General features: G+C 36.6%; 1 long non-coding RNA gene across 2 annotated transcripts; it reads left to right on the top strand.

Moving 5' to 3' along the window:
• Positions 1–19,186: 19,186 nt before the first annotated feature.
• LOC125784435 (uncharacterized) lies at positions 19,187–21,115 on the top strand. Of its 2 annotated transcripts, XR_007427235.1 has the most exons (5): positions 19,187–19,828; positions 20,232–20,282; positions 20,358–20,402; positions 20,481–20,545; positions 20,632–21,115. It is a non-coding gene; the product is annotated as an uncharacterized LOC125784435 (long non-coding RNA). The 2 variants fall into 2 exon arrangements; XR_007427234.1 differs by having other exon boundaries at positions 19,190–19,828; positions 20,358–20,545.
• The last annotated feature ends 201 nt before the right edge of the window (positions 21,116–21,316 follow it).

Here is a 21,316-nt window from a genome sequence, read left to right on the forward strand (position 1 = left end):
CCACACAGTCAAAAGTTTTACTTAAACTTTCCCTTAATGTGCCAATACATTTTTACATAAACAACTTTTTATTTTACAGGTTCCTTATTGGACAGAGACAGCTTTATTTCCTGAGAAGGCTGCAGTCTTTCAACATCTGTAGAAGGCTTCTGCAAGTGTTCTACCAGTCTATAGTGGTCAACATTCATCCATGTTCGCAGTAGCTCTTTTATCGGTGACATTAGCAGTGCTGTGTTGGCTCTGGTTACCAGCAAAAGCTGTCTGTGCTCAAAGGAACCCCAGGAAGACCTACCAGATATCCTGTTTTTAGAATTTAAATATATTTGTCTTTGCAGGAATGGCCACAGTATCAGTCCTGTCACTGTCTGTCTGCCTGCCACGGACTCTAATACTCCAGAATCAAACTGCATTCCGGTTCGCCATCCTATTGATTGTACACACCTGGACTCAGCACTATAAATAACTTTTTCTCTCACTCCTTCCTTGCCTGGTATTGAACCTATTTTGCTTAGCTCTTCTTCCCAGCATTTCTTTTGTACTTTGTCTCTTTTATTGCCGACTCTTTTTGCCTTACTTTACTCTTTTACTTAGCATATTGTTTTGTTAGCGTTTTTGGTACTGCCCTATTTTGTTTTTTGACTATTCCCTTTGCCCTTTTGCTCTGTTTGTGGACCTCCTGTGTATGACCGTCTGCCTGTATCACCCTGGTATGTTGTATATTTACGCTACCATTTTGCTTCATGCTTTGCCTGCCTTTGACCACTCTTAGCTGGTTAAGTCCTCATTTAATAAACCATTACATTTTATTGTTTCTGCATTTGTCTGTCCTGTGTTTGGCTCCTGTGACACACAGAGATATGTTAATTTTCATGTATTATAAAATTTTCGCTGCTAAGTAAATAATATAATAATAAATGGGTTTAAGCACTTGTTAGACTAAAAAGCAGCAACAGAGCCTTGCCGGAAAGTTGTTTGGTGGTCAGGGAGGTAGAGAGACCGAGACAGTGAGGTATGTGGTCACAGTTTAAAGGACAGCTTCTTGTTTAGGCATGTTGAACGTGATGAGGAAGTAGCTTTGTTTTACATTTTGTTGAGTGCATCACTTAGTCTGGCAGCTGCAGACTAGCATTCTGATCGCTGGATAAGATAATGAAGATAATGCTAGAGCACAGGACACTCTGGTACTAACAGTACTCCAGTATTCCTATTTTAAAGAGAAACGACTACATTGTAGAAGAAAACATTGTCCCATTGTCAGAAAAGCAGTTACACCCATAAGGAATTACCTGACAGGCACAAAACTTGGTAGGAAATTGTACCAGAGTGTCATGGATCTGATTAAGGGCTTCTTGCCAAGTGTCACAGGTTCAGAAGGTCTGGTATCATGGTGTAAGGGTGCAATTTTGTACAGTGCCAGATCACACTGTGATGTGGTATTTCAGAAGGACAATGCCTAATGTCCACATACCTCTACTGTAGAAACAATTCCACTAATAAGTGAGGAATGAATGATGGCGGTTATGAGGGGGAGCAGAGGGAAAGATAGGATTTAACTAGAACTGTAGGGAGAGGATCAAGCTGACATGTAGAAGGCTTCAATTTATATAATAGGATCTGAGATGACAGATGTCTCCGGGAGTTGAAAACAAGAGAGAGACTGACTGTGTGAAGGAAGTACAGAGAAAGAGAGAGGGAGAAGTTTGGGACGTATGTCTTGGTGGATTCTACAAATTTTCTCACTAAATAACATCATTAGAGAATTACAGATGTCAGTTGAATAAAAGTGGGTTGGAGAAATTTGTTAAGTAAGGAAAAATATTTTATTGTTCCCTTCATTAGAGCTGATTAGATCAGTGTAGTACAACGATTTTGCTTGAAAAAGTGTATCCCTATAATGTAGTATGTGAGTTTTGTGCATTTCTTTATGGATTGTAAGAGCAGGTTTTCTATAGAGACGCTTTAGCTTTCAATAGCCGGAGTTCAGGGGTATACCAGGGGGCAGGCTGTTGGCTGCAGTCAATAGAATAAGTCATTCACCAGCAACATGAGGGAACGGGTAGAGGTATACAAACTGCAGAAAGGGAGAACCAATGGAAAACCAATTTTCCCACATGTAGAGTAGAGTGTAGAGTGATCCAACTGTTACAACTGCAAACAGCAAGCAGTGATGCCATCTATTAGTTATCCTGTTAGTGCCAGCACCATTAGCAGACGACTGCATGACACTGGACTATGTGAAAACAGACCATTAATATGGCTACCCTTAATACCACATCAACATCACCAAAGACTGCAAGAGTGACAGGCCAGATATGTCATGGTGTGACTCAGAATGGCCCTTTATTTTATATTAAAAAAATAACTACGTATATTCTCTTTCGCCGGTCAGAGGTGAGTATTATTGGCCTGTAGCCTGCTGCCAACCCTGTCTAGCACTGCTGGAGCAGCATTAGCATTAGCAGCTAACTGTGCTAAATGCTAGCTTATTCGCCCCCTCAGAGGAGAGCATTATCAGCCTGTAGCCTGCTAACCCCAGCTAGCACTGCTGGAGCAGCATTAGCATTAGCTGCTAATCAGACTAAGCTTTTGCTATTTTGCTATTTAAAGGTGAGTATTATCGTCCTCTAGCCTGCTGCTAACCACAGCTAGCACTGCTGGAGCAGCATTAACATTACCCGCTCTCTAAATCTAAGCTTTCTCTGTAAATCTGTAAATCTAAGCTTATGTAAATAAATGGAAGTGCTTTACCCACCAAAATAAATAGTTTTTCAGTACATCAGTTTGCAATATCTGTATCATGATTTGTATTCAATATATTGAGATCACATTTTTTGCTCCCTTTGAGCGCCAGCAGCTTGATGGCAAGCCTGCGATCTCCCGCTCATAGTGGCAGCGCTTTAGAGCGCTGGATTATTCGGCGCCCCCACACATACAGTTTATCGCAATGTGTTACGTATAGGGTATATTGCAATATATTAAATTAACACCTGTATTGTGATATAAAATGTATGTATTGCAGTATATTGACTCTTATTGCCTCAACTGTGATGTGTAAACTGCAACATATTAAATCTATGGCCTAATATATTACCACATGTTTCACAGCCCACACAATCTGGAGGAATTACTTTACAGTTGTAGATAATGAAGGAGTGGTATTTTCTACTGGTTAAGTGACACTGAAGCAGATTTAATATCCTTTTTACACTCCCACACATTCTTCTCTAGAAGAGTTGCTCAATGGAGGCCCAGGGCAATTTCTGAATGGGTCACAAGGCCAAAGGAGAAACATTCACAATTTTAGGCCAAAATACAAATGAATTTTTTTTCCTTTAAAACTCCCACAGAGTTGTGTAAGAAACTTAAACAACAAGTGTTTCTTTTTATGAGTAGTCAGCTGTCACTCTTCTTTACATGATTTGAAATGAACCAACATAAGTTCGTAACATAAGTGGGGTTTGGGTAGTAGATACAAACGCAATATTTATGTGTGTCTGTGTGAGTAATGGTGACCCCTGGCTCCTCTCACCACTGCTGTAAAGAGATCAGAGTCTACAGTACACAGTACAGTACTCCTGCCACAAATACTTGCATCATACACTGACAATTAATTTGTTTTACTTTTGACCACTTAAATTTTATACCTGACACTCAGACTTAGTTTACTGTCATTCAGTTTTAACAATAGAATGAAATTGAGTTGCATTGGCTTAGTGGTTAGGACAACATACAGCAACAATAATACTCTTAAAATGCAGTAGAGCAAGTATATAAGTAGAGCAATATACAGCTCCGGAAAAAAAAATATTTTACCAAATTAAAAACCGCTGAAATACAATGTATAAGATGGATGATCACAAGCCATCCAACCAAGCTGAACTGCTTGGATGTTTTGCACCAGAAGTGGCATTAAGTTATCCAAAAGCAGTGTGTACGACTGGTGGAGGAGAACATGCCAATATGCATAAAAACTGTGATTAAAAACAGGGTTATTCCACCAAATATTGATTTCTGATCTCCTAAAACTCATTTTTTTGCAAATAAATGCTCTAAAAGAAAATATTTGTATTTGGAATTTGGGAAAAATTCTGTCCGTAGTTTATAGAATAAATGATGTGGGTCCCTGCAGAGATGAATGGTCAGAGATAGTGGAAGATTGACACCTCAACTTTTGTAGCAGACATGATGGAGCCACAATTGGGGGAATAGGAGAGGGTGAAAGAGTTAAAGTATAATTTGTTATGGGCAGAATTCTATTAGGTCAGACTTCAGACCATCATCAATGCTGCTGCAAGATCTTGGTGAAAAATGAATGCAACACTGGATTAAAATAAATCTTGTGACATTAAAGAAGGAAACAATGCCATAAAGAATGCGTGCTGGCTAAAGGCTATCCAACGAAATATTAGAGTGTGTGACTCATATTTTTTGGCCAGACAGTGTATGTATATACTAGTGATGTTACCCTTGAATCTGAAGCTTCAAGGCGTTTGACCAAAAACAACACGACACGCATTGGTTTGAATCACTGTGCCAACACTTGATTCGTTCTACATTGATCACGTGACCAATGATGTATGAAGCTTCATTTCAGCGCACAATCATGTGACTGCTTTAGGAAGAGATTTAAAAGCAGCAAATCCTGGTGCGCACCTCAAGTCAAGAGAGGGACAACCTCAGTGATCCAATAAAACCACAGACTGAGGACTGAGGATTTTTTTTCCTTCATATACCCAATGCAGCAAACCCACATGAGCCTTGCCTATGGAAAAAATAGTCAATAGACTAGTGATACGTGTAAATGTGTTAAAAACTCTGCTTGGGAGGATGTGATTAATAGTGAAAATTATAATTTTAGAATTTAGTAAATACGAACAGATTAATAACATGGTGAAGGGAAACAAGCAACAATGTAAAAGCAATTAGAAATTCAAGTGTAGTTTCTCCAGTGTGCCTTACATTACAAGATACATTCTGAATCTATTATATATTAATTCAAAATATAATACAGTGTAGTGTCATTAATATAATACATTAAATTATCCAGACATCAAAGTATTCTGCCATCTCGTTTAATCTGTTTTTTTTTTTAATTAAAATCGGAAAAGTCATGTTAATGCAATGGAACAGTTTTTAAAAGCTGTGAAAAAAGACACCCCGTCCAGAACATACACAGAGCACTTTCAGGTTTTGGCCACCAGATGCCACTAATGTCCACTGCGTTATGAAGCTCCGAGTAATAAACCTTTTTTCGATACAGTTGGGAATAAGGCTTCAGTGCTTCAGAAAGCTTCGGTCTGCCACCACTAATATATACAATATATACCTGCAACACATTCCCATATGGGACATTCCAGGATTTTGGTACATTTCAGGGGTGGTCACTTCTGAAAAGTTGATCTTCAATTTGATCATTTTTGGTCATATATTTATAAAAACAGGTAATAGACTATCAAAAAGTTTGATTCGTCAAGCTCAGGTATCAAAGCACTTTTTAAAATTAGATTATGCAATATATTTGGTAACTTACAGTACCAGGGTTGCAAATCTAGGCTAAGTTGTGGTTTAACCCAGGAACAGATGCTAACTGTAAAATTTAGCTATGTATACAAGATCAAGGACAAACATGGTTATATAAGTATATAAAGTAAATTTTGACTCTACTCATTATTAGTCTTACAATATGAGTAACAGGGTTGCGTTCACTGAGTGACACACACAACTTGGACAAACATATTTGGAAAAAAAAATCTTGAAAATTGTTAGAGCACTTACTCTTGGTCTTGCCATGTGGGCAGAAAATGTCCTTGTGATGTACCTTCCTTTGTGCCAGTAGACAAATATTTTAACTCTTTCTCTGCCAGGTAAAATTCCTTATGGTAACAGGGTTGTGTGCATGTTGTGGGACACAACTTAATAGCATAAAAACTGTAACATGCAAAACAATGTAGGCCAAAGAAGTTGTTTTCATAAGTAAAGGAGATGCATATCAACAATATACAAGAGGAATTAATTTATTTAGAGCTTATTTTAATTGTTAAATTTGCCAAAGGAGTTGTTCACCCAATGTGAGGGACAAGAGAAAACGGCCATTTTTTGATGTGGTCCAAAGGTATTCGGTCTTTTGAATAATATCTAAGGAGCTTATTTTTCCACCATATTTTACAGTTTGTCTTATAACAAGTACATTGTTCACAAAAAATAGTCATTTAGATATTTTGGATACGTACATTTGAAATTTAAGTGGTGTGACAGGAAATGTACCAAAATCCTGGAATATCCCATATAGTGCACATATAGAAACTGAAATACTGATAATGTACAAGAAATAAAAGAATTGTGTCATTTACAGTCTGGTGTTTAACAGTGAAGAGTAACCGTTTATTATACCTTGGGTGTATTGACAAATATCTTTCAATTATGATTACTTAACTTTAGCATCTATAATTACATAATCATTGTGTGAAACCTTGTATTTTATATGCATTTATATAGAAGATTAACCAATAATCACATTGTATTTTATACGCATTTATATTACTCACATTGTATTTTATACGCATTTATATAGAAGATTAACCAATAATCACAATATATATTCTTTACACATATAGTTAAACATTGCTTGATCAGGCATGTAACTAACACAGACTCTATTATATGGCAAACTAACCCACATGATACATAAGGCATTTAACTAACACATAGAATCTATTGTATTGCGTATTAACCACATGTTACTTACATATTAGCATATAACATATGGAATCTATTGTGTGACTTGTTTAGCTCACGCTCAAGGCATTTTGGTCATGATCCTAACTAACGGCCATCAATCATCGACTGGTACACTCTGTATGAACTAAATTGATACAGAGCAGGCTCTTAGACAAAGCAACCTTCTCTGAGTGTGGGTGCCTCCCTAAACCTGCAGCTGTCTCAAAGCGGGGAGTGACGCACACGCACACAGATAATGCCACAATGTCCAATTCTGGGAGAATACACTCAGGGCCAAGCAATGGTCTGATCAGACACGTGAAACGGATTACTAACACGTGAAATTATGCATGCTAACATGAGATGATTTTAGCAACGCCTCATCAGGAGGTTTCACGTCATTTGGGGTATAAACATGGAGTCAGATCAGAGGGGGGTCAGAACTTATACTGGGACGGCTGTTAGACGGTCTTTCATGTGTGGGTTCTCCTGAATATTCAGTACTTTGTAATAAATACTTGGTTTGCTTTCAACTTCACTCCACCTGTCTGCGACTCTCTATCAAACGAACACGTAGGGGAGTTGTACCCCGGATGAGGGGTGGGTGTGGACCCATCTTTCATTTTCTTTTCTACAACAACAGCCTCATGGCATATTAAAAATAATAGTTTTTGAACATGGTTGTTCTGCATCAAAGATTGCAAAAAAACTCCTTTCAGAGGTCAACAGTGAAAACAGACCAAGGTGGGGGAGGGAGGGGTTTCTAAATATGTTTTAAGCTGTCCCAGCATGCTTCACTTCTTCATAGTGAATGCTCAAAATTACCAAACAAACACAAAACAACAACCCTAAAATATCTACTTCACCACAAACTAACACCACAAAACCTGAGAAACAATTCTCCATACAAAATGACTTAATAATTAATCAAATTTAAAAAGTCAAGGGCACCTCAAAGCATCATGGGAAAAGTCCTGTCACAGTATCACATGACATTGTGTGGGTCAGTGATTGTATTTACTGTGTACCTTTAAATATATTAAAAATAGGAACAAAGCCAGTGCCACAAAACAACTGAACTAACTTACTAAAGGGCTACAGACAAATATGTGATTAAAAATAGGATGGATATTGTAAAATGAATAAAGTTTTGTAAAAGATATTGGACAGTAATCAGTGCAAAAAAAGCATTTTTGTTTATTTCCCTCAATTACCACTGTTTCCCTTGTTTATTATTGACATTGGATAATTTAAATAGATTTAGATAGATGTAACTTTCCCACTGTTTTGTAGTGACTACAGTGCCAATACATACGTGCCTGGACTTCCTCATGGTGAATGCTAAAAATTACCAAAAATAAATGCAAAACAACAACCCTAAAACATCTACTTCACCACAAACTAACACCACAATACCTCAGAAACAATCCTCCATACACAATTCCTTAATTATTAACCAAATTTAAAAAATCAAGGGCAGCCCAAAGCATCAAGGGGAAACTCCTATGTCACAGTATCACATGACACTGTGTGGGTCAGTGGCTTTTTTAAATATTAAAAGCTACAACCACTTACACATACAGTGTCATGTTGTTCCCAAATGCACTTCTTCAAAAAGAAAGAAATCTTAAAGGTCAAACCTTCCATAGTTTCCCCAAAGATCCCGTACTTCACTGTGAATGGATTCACAAAATCAGTTGAGATCTACATTTCAGTTTAAGATGTATGTTACTGTTCTAGCTAGCTAAGGTCAGCCATATTAATATTAACCAGCCAGCCATTCTAGCCAGATGAACGTTAGCAGAGAGACAGCAAGTTAGCTAAACCCAGTTCTCCGGCTATGATTTGATTAACCCTGAACTGGTTATTTTTTTTGGTTTAACGTCAGAACGAGTGGGGGGTAACGTTATTCAAGCCATAGCTCTTTAGAATAGCCTGCTTAGCTAGCTAGGGAATATCCCACCATGGGCAGCCTGGTCTTACAGGCGTGTGCACTCTCCTGCTTAGCTGGACTGTATTTACACTAAAAGTAGATTCAGAACACCTTACAAAAAAACGTGTTTCTTTAAGACACTGGTTGGAATGTGAAAGTTGAAGAAGGATGCTGTGCCCATGTTATTTACCTGGACATATAGTTCATTGAAGCCTGTAAGAAGGACTGTAATTAGACTACAAGGTATTTTTTCTACAGTCACTAACTTAGTAACTAGTTAGGAAAATGTTAGTAGCTAGTTAACTTGCTAGCTAGCTAACACACAAGTTTTCAATACAGAAAAACAAAGACAATTACTTAGCTATACCTCCATGTAACGCACATAACCCTAAATCCAGCTGCTGTAGTCTTTTATTAAAACAGTCCAGGGAATCTTGCACTTATTTTCTGCCCATTTTTCGACTGCTTTCACTGTTAATTTAGGGAGGTGGGGGAGGTTAGTTATCCACACAGATGCTGCTATTTAAACTGGTGGATATTCTAAATATAAATATAAAACTGTGACATTCTTAACTTTAGACCAAAAATTAGGGTTGCCACCTGTGTCTGACAAAAAAAACAGGACACTGTCATACTGACAGCTGCCCACAAATATACAGTTGATGTAACAGAATCAGAGACAGCTTTGAGAAGTATGTTCAAAAGTTCAAAGGTATGATTTTTTTTTAAATACATTACTTATGAGAAGAAACTGCTGCTTACCTGCTTATCTGAGTACTGGTGCGAGCTTTGCCTGTGCTTGCTTTTGCACCCTTTAGGCTAAAAGGTTAAGGAGGGAGAGCATGGTAAAGTTATGGCAGTGAGAGGTCATTACAGACTGTGTTTGTCTTTTTCTCTTATAATAATCTATTATTGTTAATATCTATTTACACTTTTGTGCAATGACAGTGAGTCCAGGGTGTTTAATGAAAAAAAAAAGATTTATTATAAAAAAAATCACAAGAAGTAATTAAAAATTGTAGGGCAGCGCATGCGCAGTGCCTTTAGAAAGCGCGTATCGATGTGTAGCATAATTCGACAGAACACAGGCAGAAAAAAGTCTAAACAGTCAGTTAAACTAACTTAGTGAAAACCGGGACATTAAATTAGATTTTTTTTTCCAGGACCAAATATTAAAAAGAAGGACAGTCCTGGGAAAACCGCGACAGGTGGCAACCCTACCAAAAATAGAAATAGACCCTCAGAGTCTGGTCTATTATAAAAGTTATAAGACGAAGACAGGCAGGGCTTTCCAAAAAAAGACCACGTTTTTTTCAGACATCTATTTTTTTTAAATATCATATGTCAGATCCACAGTGATTTTTCCCAGGGATGCACCACATTTTCAAATGTATATACATATTTTAGTCATGGCCTTGCTTTAAAGACAACTTTAAGTAAAAACTGGCACAACTCAGCCCTTTCTCCCCTTATAAACTTTTTGTCCAAATGCTCTTTCATTTTAAACTTGATAAACCCATTCACCTGGACTCGCTCTGAGCGCCCTGTAGTGTCTGACCAGCAGGGAAGAGGCTCTGGAGAATGTATCAGTCACTAGAGGGCGCTCAGAGCGAGCCCAGGATGAGTGGGCTGATTAAAAACATTTGAACAATCTGAATTGAAATATGTACTAATTTTCTCAACACACAGCAACATCTAACATTTCAGTACAGCAGACAAGTTTTCAGCAAGTTTTCCAGCTCCAATTATAAACCCTTTAACCCAGCCTCAGCTCATCAACCACTCAACCAAGTAAATAAATACAGAAATACAGAAATCGAACAAAAGTTAAAAATATACCTACAAAAATATGGAAAATCATTTAGGCATTAATAAAAAATAGCATATAATACGAAAATAAATGAAAAGAGGAATATATAAAATGCAGAAATTAAAAGAATAACGTGTATGCAAATACAAACACTACCCAGATAGCCAGCGACTTTGGCCCGGAGTCGTTTCTAAGTCGGCACTGCTGGTTTAGAGTCGCAAGCAGAAAAATACTTCTGGCCCAGTGTCACTTTCTGAGTGTTCTACATCAGTGTCACTGAGCAGTCGTTTTGGTGCTGGTGAACGACTGTCGCACCTAACCTGTTGATTCTCTGAACACAGGTGTGTCCTGGCTCAAATACGGCAGACGACCCTGTACCAGCACTGCACTAACAAAGTGGAAAACTGACTGTTCCCTACTGTTAGCACTTTTCTACCAAAGCTGACTTGTACATTTTCTTTTTATTTACAGTTATAGATGACTCCTGTCAGTAAGAATACTTACTCCCGCTGTTATGCTGCTCCTCACACACACACGCACGCACACAGCCTGTTATAGTACTGCTACACGCACACACAGCCTGTTATAGTACACACACACACACACAGAGCCTGTTATAGTACACACACACAAACACACACACACACAGAGCCTGTTATAGTACACACACACACACACACACACACACACAGAGCCTGTTATAGTACACACACGATCAGCATCCCTAGACCCCAAAACCAACCGTCGCGCACACCCCAAACGTGTGATCACGTTTAGAGTGTAAATGAATCTAGATGATATTTACCTTGGTGCCCCTGCGCATCAGCCCAGTTCAACCCGTGCGGTTTCTCGTAGCACTTGGCGCGCGGATTCCTCAAACATTACAACTTTCCTCAACTGTCAGCTATCCTGAAACCTTTGAAGTTTGTAGGTAGGTAGCAAACCTAACTAAGTATTACGTACCTTTTTTGAAATATAATTTATTTTGACTTAATAAATATTTTGGCCGTCAAATATGATTTATAACCCTATCTGTGTTGCCTCTTCAGTTAGCTAAGCTAGCTAACTTAGCAGCATATCAAGGTGATATTATCTGAAGCTAAATTATCTCAGAATGTAGCATTAAACACATTTCATGTTAATGTAAATGTTAATGTTGCTATAACAGTTACTAACAGACAACCAAAAAGTATGTTTTTACTTGAAATTCAAATTGTTAACTAGTGTACAAGGCCAGAACAGAAGTACTGTTTCGGTATTTACGTTAGCTAAGCTATAAACAGTTAGCTAGCTAGGATAGAAACCAGCCAGTTTGCTAGCGTTAGCTTAAATGCTTTTACAAACATACATACTGTAAAAGCATTTAGGCTTGCTAGTTAACCAATTTGGTAGTTAGCTAGCGAATTGGTCTTTACTAGCTAACCTAAATGCTTCCTCAGAACTTTTGTTTAGATGTTGTACATTAGCTAGCTAGTCAGCTAGGTTAACTTAGTGGTTGTGTGTCTCTACAAGTCACTGTGTAATGTTTGTTTTAGCTAGCTTTTTAGTTAAATAAAATGGTGCTGTGTCTGTGAGTTAATATAAAAAAATCTTTATTTGTATTGTTTATTCCAGAGTTCAGTAATACGTTCCTGCACACTCTGCTACTTCGTTAAAAGTGTATGTTATTAACTTAGCTAGCACATTTTTATATAAACACACTCACTACTACCAAATAAGCTTTAGTCAACATTTCTCTAATTTGTAAAATCACACTAGAAGTTGTTTGTGTATGCAGTATATTAGTATACTAGAGACAAAAATGTTTTACTTGAAAAAGTTTAAAATTAAATTACACACACACAGTTATCCTGTTAGACACAACAGGAGAATTTAACAACATTAAGTAAAATAGTGGAGCTTTTCAGAGCAATTAAATTATTCATGTTTTATATTGGCAAAAAAAGGAAATAGGAAAATCATAGATACATTTTATTATTGTCAGTAAATTAATATGTTTTAATGTTGCTGCCCCTACTTTCGCTTCTGCTGGTGCCCAATTTTCCAAGTACTTATTTCAAGAATGTGATGCTGAATTTAAAATGGTCATGTCATACAAAAGAAAAAACATAACAGCATTATATTTGTAAATATGACTGCAATAAACATATTTAACATTAAACTATTACTGTACTTTGATTCTATTAGTTGATAGTTGTATCTATAGAAACAAGCGTACAATTAAATATGTGTAGAGAAGGTATAACTTGCTTTTAGAGCCTACTCAGAAAATATAAATAAGAAAAACTATACTGGTGGGTGTGTAATGCTCTCAGGGAGTAAGATATAAATTTACTGAGGAGGAGACATCAATGAATTATTAAATTATCTTTATTTTAATTGTCTTTATATTATTTTAATCTTTATAATCAACACATTTTCCTTATAATTAATGTAGATGTATTTATATATTGAAGTATTACAGTATGGAGGACCAAAAATGACATACGTATAAATAAATAAATAAATAAATGCACATATAAATGTAGAAATAAATAAATGTTGAAATAAATAAATGAATAAATAAATAAATGTTGAAATAAATAAATACATATATAAATACACACAGAAATGAATAAATAAATAAATATATAGAAAATAAATACACGCATGAATAATTGTATAGGTAAATAAATAAATTAATAAATACATTTCTAATTTTTTATATTTATTTTTATTTATTCATTTATATGTGCATTTATTTATTTTTTCATTTATTTATTCATTCATTTATTTCAACATTTCTACATTTATTTATTGATTTATTGCCACATTTATTAATTTATTTATTTCTGTATTTCTGCATTTGTATGATAGTTAGGTAGGCGGTCCTATCCTCGCTCTAAAGCAGGATTGTTTTTTGAGCTGCAAAAGTTTTGGTTCTACTGCTTGTCACTACCTGATCTGTACCCCCTGCCCGATTTGTTCCGCGCATGCGCACGCATGCGCATTGCAAACTGAGCAGGGGCACAGATCAGGTAGGCAATGCCAAGTTGTGGTTCCGCTCACACTGTCGCAAACAGCTTGTAAAACGCGGTTTCAAAATGAAGGACTTACGTTTTTACAGAGCTCTGAAAGAGTACATTTTAAGTGGAACATTTACTCCACCATGCAACAAAAAAATGCGCAAGGAAATGCGGCGTGTGTCTGAAAACTTCATAGCAAAAGGTAAGTTAAAATCATATCATATTTTAGAAAGGTTTGCGTTAGCTGAGGAAGCGAAGTGTCCCGTTATGTGAACTAGTTAGTATAGCTAGGTTAACTATGCTAGCTAATTTAGCTCGGAGTATTTTATTATATCAATAAGTAATTAAATATGAAACGTGTTTTTTTTTTCGGCAGACAACCGATTGTTTTACACTGGACCAAATAAAACGTATATGAGACTAGTTGTTTGTACTGAGGAGGAAAAAAGGTCTGTTTTGATGGAGTGCCATAACTCCGGCACCGGCAACCACAACGGTGTACGAGGCACGAGAGACAGGGTGATTGCTGGATACTTCTGGCCTACCCTAATGAAAGATGTAACTGAGTGGGTATGTTGTGAAGTTATAACACAATTTCTTATTTATTTCCAGAGCGTAAAACTGCAACACAGTACATATAAATGTTTTATTTAGTATAAATATTACAGTATTATTCATACAAGGCTGAAGTTGGTTTGATATTCGCAGCTCCTGATTCGTTTGGTTGTATGTACACTACCTTCCATCACTTACTTTCTCCAGTTTTACTTTAACGTGCTGTTCTAGTGTAATTCATTCATTTACTAAGTAGAAAATATCTAAACTAGAGAATTAGCCTCATACTTTAAGAGAAGACCTGGCATTAGCCTGGCCAGAGCTAATTGTATACTGTATAATATTTATTTTAATTATTGAATATATAATTAACAATTTAATATATAATGAAAAAAATATTTAATAAAATTATATTTTAAAAACCTTTGTGAGCCATACTGCACAAAAAATGAATAAAAAGCTAATGTTCCAATGTGATTTCAAATAATTTTTTCATCTTGGGCCTGACCAAATACACATGATATGAAATTGAAGTCTCCTATGTTAAGGAAAACCTAGAATTAGCCTGGCCCGAGCTGATTTTATACTGTAAAATGAATTAGCAACATGACATACGAGCCATAATGCACCAAAAATTGAATATTAAGCTGACGTTCCAGTATGATTTTGAAGGACTTTTTCATTTTGGACCAGAACAAATAAACATGAGATGAAGAGTTCTAGTATTCACAAAATCGCACTGGAATCACTGGCTTTATATTCATTAATTTTTGTGCATTATAGCTTGTATGCCATGTTGCCAGTTCGTTTTAAAGTATAAAGTATTTCAGGTTCTTCTTAAAGTAGAAGACTAAAACTCATTATATCATGTGTATTTGGCATGGCCCAAGATTAAATATCCTTCAAAATCGTACTGGACCATCAGCTTATATTAAATTTTTGCTGCATTATGGCTGTGTATGCTATGTTGCTAATTCATTTTACAGTATAAAATCAGCTCGGGCCAGGCTAATTCTAGGTTTTCCTTAAAATAGGAGACTAGAATTTCATATCATTTATCAGTATCAGTATTTGGTCTGGCCCAAGATGAAAAAATTCTTAAAATCACACTGGATTTTTTTTTTGAGCGCAACGGCTTTTAAAATATTATTGTATTTTTTAAATTATATATAAAATTTATTAATTTAATATTCAGTAATTAAAATAAATATTTTACAGTTAACAGTTAGCTCTGGCCAGGCTAATGCCAGGTTTTCCCTTAAGGTAGGAGGCTAATTCTCTATTTAAGATGTTTTCTACTTAGGAAATGAATGAATTACACTAGAACAGAAAATAAGTGGAAGGTCGTGTATATAAAATTGCATTTTATAACATAATGTATATTTACATAGTTAATAAACAGCTGTACTGCTTTTCTTCATTATAGCTCCTTCAGTGTTGATATGTGAGGTGTTAAATATAATATGCGGAACAGTTTGTGAACGCTCCCTTTAGTTCACGGTGGTTCAGTGAAGCGGCAGCTGCGAATATCAAACCAACTTCAGCCTCATATTATTTATTCAGTAGAAACAAAAGAAATCTTTCATAGATAGTTACCAAGATTCTGATTTTGTATAAAAATAGTGTAACAAAAACAAAGTAATGTAACGACAAATATTATTGTGCACGAAATTATATAGCACACCCCTTGTTCTAATATGTATTTATGATATGCATTTTATTTTACTTTTTGTACATGTTTAGACACTGTCCCAACTTAATTCTTCTTTTTTTTTGTTTTTTTTAGGTGAAGTGTTGTCGCCGCTGCCAACTAAATGACCCCATGAAGACGGGGACACCAGTGTTACATTCTATTAAGGCAGGGGTGTCAAACTCATTTTGGCCGAGGGCCACATTGGCATATTGGCTGTCCTCCGAGGGCCAGATGTAACTTATAAATGTAATAAAATGTAACCAAATGTAATATATGTAAATGAATGTAATTACTCCTTAATGTTAAATAACTCTCAATATATTATTTATTCAATCAAATATTACAGTTGCATGGAAAAAATGTTTGCTTGTTGCTCTATTAACATAAATCCTTTTAATTTGTCATGTCATGAAATCCAAAAACTCCATCAATCAAGAACCAAACTATTCAAGTGAATAGAAATGACATCAAGTTATATTAACTTTGAAATTATTAACTGAAATAAGGCTTAATAAATATAAAATCAAAAATTGTGAGCTGTTAAGAACATAGCATTTCCTCAGATTTAGCAGTTCCTCATCCAACCACTAGTGGGAGCTGCAGCAGCAGCACCACAAGTCCGCAGTCTTTACTGAGTCAGAGCTACAGCCCAGCCACGGGCTACAGGACTCAGCTCAGCCAGTCTGGAGCGTTTTTACAATTTTTAAGTTCTTCTGTGTATGAAATAAAGATTTTTGTAACCGAATAATACAGCTCTCTACAGTTCATCTTTCAGCCCAATCAGCTAACAGCAGCCGTTTAGAGCATGAGTCACTGCTGGGATTACATTATAAACAGGTCAGTTATCGCGCTGCTAACCTCAGGATGTTTATAACTACGGAGTTTAGTGGACACACCACGGCTGCAAGGTTAGACTGTTGAAGGCTACTGAAGACTATTAAAGGCTATTGGAGGTTATTGAAAGGGTTATTGGAGCAGAAATCAGTAAAGGCTGGTTAGATAAGTGATTCACGTCCTCGTACTTTGCTGCGGTGAAACTGCGACTAGCGCTGTCACAGTGATGTTTATTAACGTCATTAAAACAGATTTTGTCAGGTATTGTCTTATAAATGTTTACACAGAACTTATATCTCTCCTAAAAAGCGTTTATTTTGGTCAGTAACACAAAATGCATACCGGTCTTTCGCCTTGAAGCACAGCCGTCCGTCTGCATCAACTTCTCTTTTTCTGGATATTATGGGATAAACATGTCTCAATTCCACCCGCGAAGTTACACCTTCCCTCCGGCAGGGTTTCCACATCAATGACTACACTGCCGTGTAGTGGCAGTAAGCCGTAACTTTGCGGGTAATACAATCGACAAGCATTGTGGGAAATGTATTTTTTGGTCAAAGAACGCTTCTGACTTATTTATTATAGACACTAAGATCTTACAAGCTCTCGCGGGCCACATAAAAAGACGTGGCGGGCCACATTTGGCCCGCGGGCCTTGTGTTTGACACATGTGTATTAAGGTATTCCAAATTCTGTTTTGTTTAATAGAGAAAATAAATGTTTTGAAAGGTAATGGAAAATATGTGTTTAGGTGAAGGCTGCATGGGAGGTGATTGGCCTGGATTTAATTGGCCCACTGCGAGAAACTGGTCAAAAAAACAAGTATGTGTTGACCATGACTGATTTATATACAAAGTGGGTTGTTGCTGAGCCACTGCAAAATAAGACTGCAACTGAAGTGTCAGCAGCCATCATAAAGACACTCTACTTGTTCGGCATGGTCAAGAAAATTATTACTGACCAAGGGAGAGAGTTCGTTAATGAGGTAAAAGTCTAGTATAATGTGAATTCTTAACATTGATATTTATCTTAATTAGCACACATGTTTTTCTGACATTCTGCTATGCACACTGTATTTCCTTTTTGATGATTTGCACACAGCTGAATGAAAACATGTGTCTTCAACCAGGCACACCCCGTATTTCTTATTCTTCCATCGGCACCCTCATTTGCCAGAGGTTATGAACGCCTGTCCCATGGGAGAAGACTTTAAAATTGCTGACCCAGAAGATGATCTTGACACCCGAGTAAATGAAATGAAAATTTTAAATGAGAAGGTTAGGTCCAAATTCATGTAGTCTGACCACAGAAGTTTTTTTTAATTCAATGGCATGTAGTAAAGTGTAATTTTTTTTTTCTTCAGGTGCTTAGCAACATTGAAAATGTGCAGAAAAGACAACAAAAGTCTTACAGGAACCGTAAGAGAAAGCTAATGAGCACAATCAGTCCTGGCGATGAGGTCTTGATTTCTCAAGATTTCAATATAAAACAGAGAAAAGACACCCTTGCTGACCGCCACAAAGGTCTTTTAACTGTGGATAGTATCTCTAAAAAGGGTGTGGCATCAGTGGTGAAAGATAATGGGACTCGATGTTGCATCAATGTCTCACGGCTAAGGCCTTTCTACAGGTTGGAAAGTAAGAGCTAAGTAGTGTTTTTTTTGTAATGGTTGACATGTAAGGTGTATATTGTAAAGTTTATTTTATTAATATTAGACTTAATTTTTTTTATTGTCTCTTCAGATCATGGAGCAGTTCCATGTGTGTCACTTCAGGACCATGAGTATGGTACACCTGATGAAGCAACAGACCATCCTTATGCTTTTTCTGGAGAGAAATGGGAAATAGACTTGGGTCCTCTCCAGGAAAAACTGGTAGGGGATGATTCCACCTAGCCCATTTCAAATTTCACTCTCCTTCACACACTGTTAGACACTACCAATAATTTTTTGCAATCGTATATTCAGACCATCTCTCACATACTTACACTCTCACACCATTCTCACCCCCCCTCCCTTGCTAACTCTTTTAATTGCAGTTGAAATATGTCCTGGACAAAAGCCTTCCAGCAGCAGAATTGATTGTTAAAGATGACAATATCTGTCTTACACGTGAGGACTTGTGGAGTCTTGGGTTAAATCAGTGCATGGAGTCTACTGTAAGTATATTCATGTTGCAGCATGCTTGCTCAAAGGCACAGAAATAGTTTTTTTTTGTGTGTAATTTATGCCTTTATTTTGTTTTATTACGTCTAGATTGGGAATGCATGTTTTAAGATCATCAGAGAAGCTGCTCAAAAACATGTAAGCTCAAAACATTGTTATTTTGTATACTTCTTCATGGGTACTTGTATACATTTGCTAATCTTGTTGTGTTGTAAATAGGGGAAAGATGTTTACATTGCTGACATGTATGTGGTTCCCACATGGAAAACGATGAATGTGGACCCACTCTCAAGTTTACCGGTAAAGTGAAGTTAAACACACACACAGACAGACAGTTGCACATTAATGCAATGATTTCTGTACAATGCACAGTAGTTGAATGGTTGCATTTTCTTTCTCTACACCAGAACAATCTGTGTTCCAAGGATGCGATTTTGTTCCCTGCATGGAGTATGCAACAGAATCAACTGGATCACTATTTGCTATGTGTTGAGTTACAGTTTCAAAAAATAGATATTCAGATTTTTAGAATGAAGTTTGTTGATTAGCTTATCATTTTGAAATATGTCCATTGCAGGTTTTACTGGTTGTGGAGAGAGAGATCATTTTTCTAGATTCTGTACTCCCTGGTGGTTTTGGAGATGACTCGTACAAAACGATATTTAGGTTAAGAGAGAGGAAAAAGTTGCCCTTGTTCAGTGGCTTTTACCAATAATATTTTACGCAAGAGCCATGTTCTGTGGCTGCTGATTTACACAAAAGCCTTGTTCTATGGCTGATGATTTACAAAAAGCCTTGTTCTATGGCTGAAAATTAACAAAAAGCCTTGTTCTATGGCTAATGATTTACAAAAAGCCTTGTTCTATGGCTGATGATTTACAAAAAGCCTTGTTCTATGGCTGCTTATTTATAGCTTTGTTCTTTTGTTTTATGTTTACGCAGAAGCCTTGTTCGATGGCTCATTTTATGAAACTAGACCATGGAGAACAATTGTATGACTATAGGTTTCAGTAAGTGTGTGTCCATAATTATTTTTTTTTCCCATTTTATGTGCAGACATATTGCAGGCCAGATTGACCCAAGACCCTGGACAGAGAAGACCGGCAGAAGTTTTGATGTAAAGCCCTTTCTTTATTTTCTTACTGGGTTATATAAAACTCTGGACATCAGTTGGCTTAAATGTAATGTAAGACTATAGATATTTTCTTTTGAAGAGAATTTTCTACTGTGATTTTGGGAAACTGAGCCATGACTAGCCCACCAGTTGATACTTTTTGCTATATTCATTCGTCTTCTTTCCACCATACATTCTTTCTTGTCCAGACCTAGGGACTTTCTGTCTATTTTACACAATTTGAAACAATCTCTATCTTCAGCACATCTACTTCATGTATTAATGGCTTTTGGCAGTAACCCAGTAAGGGGGAACCTAAGCTTACTTTAGTGAAGCACTTGTCTACATCTGTTTCTATTGGTTCAACACCTTTACTTAACAGTAATATTTAATATTTTGTTTCCAGCACTTCCCTCAACAAACTTCTGGGAACTACTGTGGCATCCTTATACTCATTGTAAGCATCCTTTTAAGTTGTGATAAGCAGCATTTTGAGTTATTGGGTATAATAGAGAGATTTATTTTTTTACAGTATGCCCTCTGTATCTGCACCAATACCCCATTTATCTTCACAGAGGTCAGTTGCATCTATTAATATAGAAAAAATATTTCAAACCCCACCCCAATTGTCTGATCATTGTTATATATGTTTTAGAATGATGTGCCATTAATCCGCCAGTGGTGGTGCATCCTACTGATGGAAAGATTTCAGATTGAAGGGTAAGGCCACTCTGCTAAAGTATTCATGCCTTTTCTGCATTTTATTTCATTTGATTACCTGCTGATTAAGTTTTTTGATTCAACAGACATGGCCAGAGGTTTGCTTTCTGGACTGACAAGGCTAGCAGGCTATTGCAAGGGACCCTTCAGCCACTTTTTAGGGTATCTAGGTCAATCACTTCAGACATTCCACCTCATGTGCAAACCATGGTCAACCGCACAGCCCAAGAAAAGAAGCTGGTAGACTTTGCTGTACAAGACCATGGAGTCCGGCAACATTTGTTGGTATGTTTGTCACACATTAACAATGTTTGTTATTTACAATTTGCACATTGTTTTACCATTACAGTGTTATAAGCAAATAAGCAAAAGGCCTTATAATTCATGCTTGTTGTCACCATGTGTTGGGGGACTTTTTTATTTTATTTTTTTTTTAATGTGGATTTACAGTCCAAAACTTTTAACATAAACTACTTTTGACATTCAACTAGAAATGTTAAATGTTTGCTCATGTTTTGATGAAGTGCTTTTGGCACTTTGCCTTTTGACCTAAGGGTGTACTCTGTGGAAAAGAGCCTTCGAAGTGGCTCAGCAGAATCCAGAAGGGATCATCTCTACGGGTGCCAGTGTACCTGGACTCGGAGGATGTCCTGAAATCTGCACCAGTAGAATTCCACATTGAGGATCAAGTGCAGTTCATTTTGGATGTTTTGTTCCTAGAGGTAAGGTTACTAGGTATGCAGTAAATATCTATTAACAATGTTAAATAGC

The sequence above is a fragment of the Astyanax mexicanus genome, chromosome 19 (genome assembly GCF_023375975.1).
Source record: "Astyanax mexicanus isolate ESR-SI-001 chromosome 19, AstMex3_surface, whole genome shotgun sequence".
Lineage (NCBI taxonomy): Eukaryota > Metazoa > Chordata > Actinopteri > Characiformes > Acestrorhamphidae > Astyanax > Astyanax mexicanus.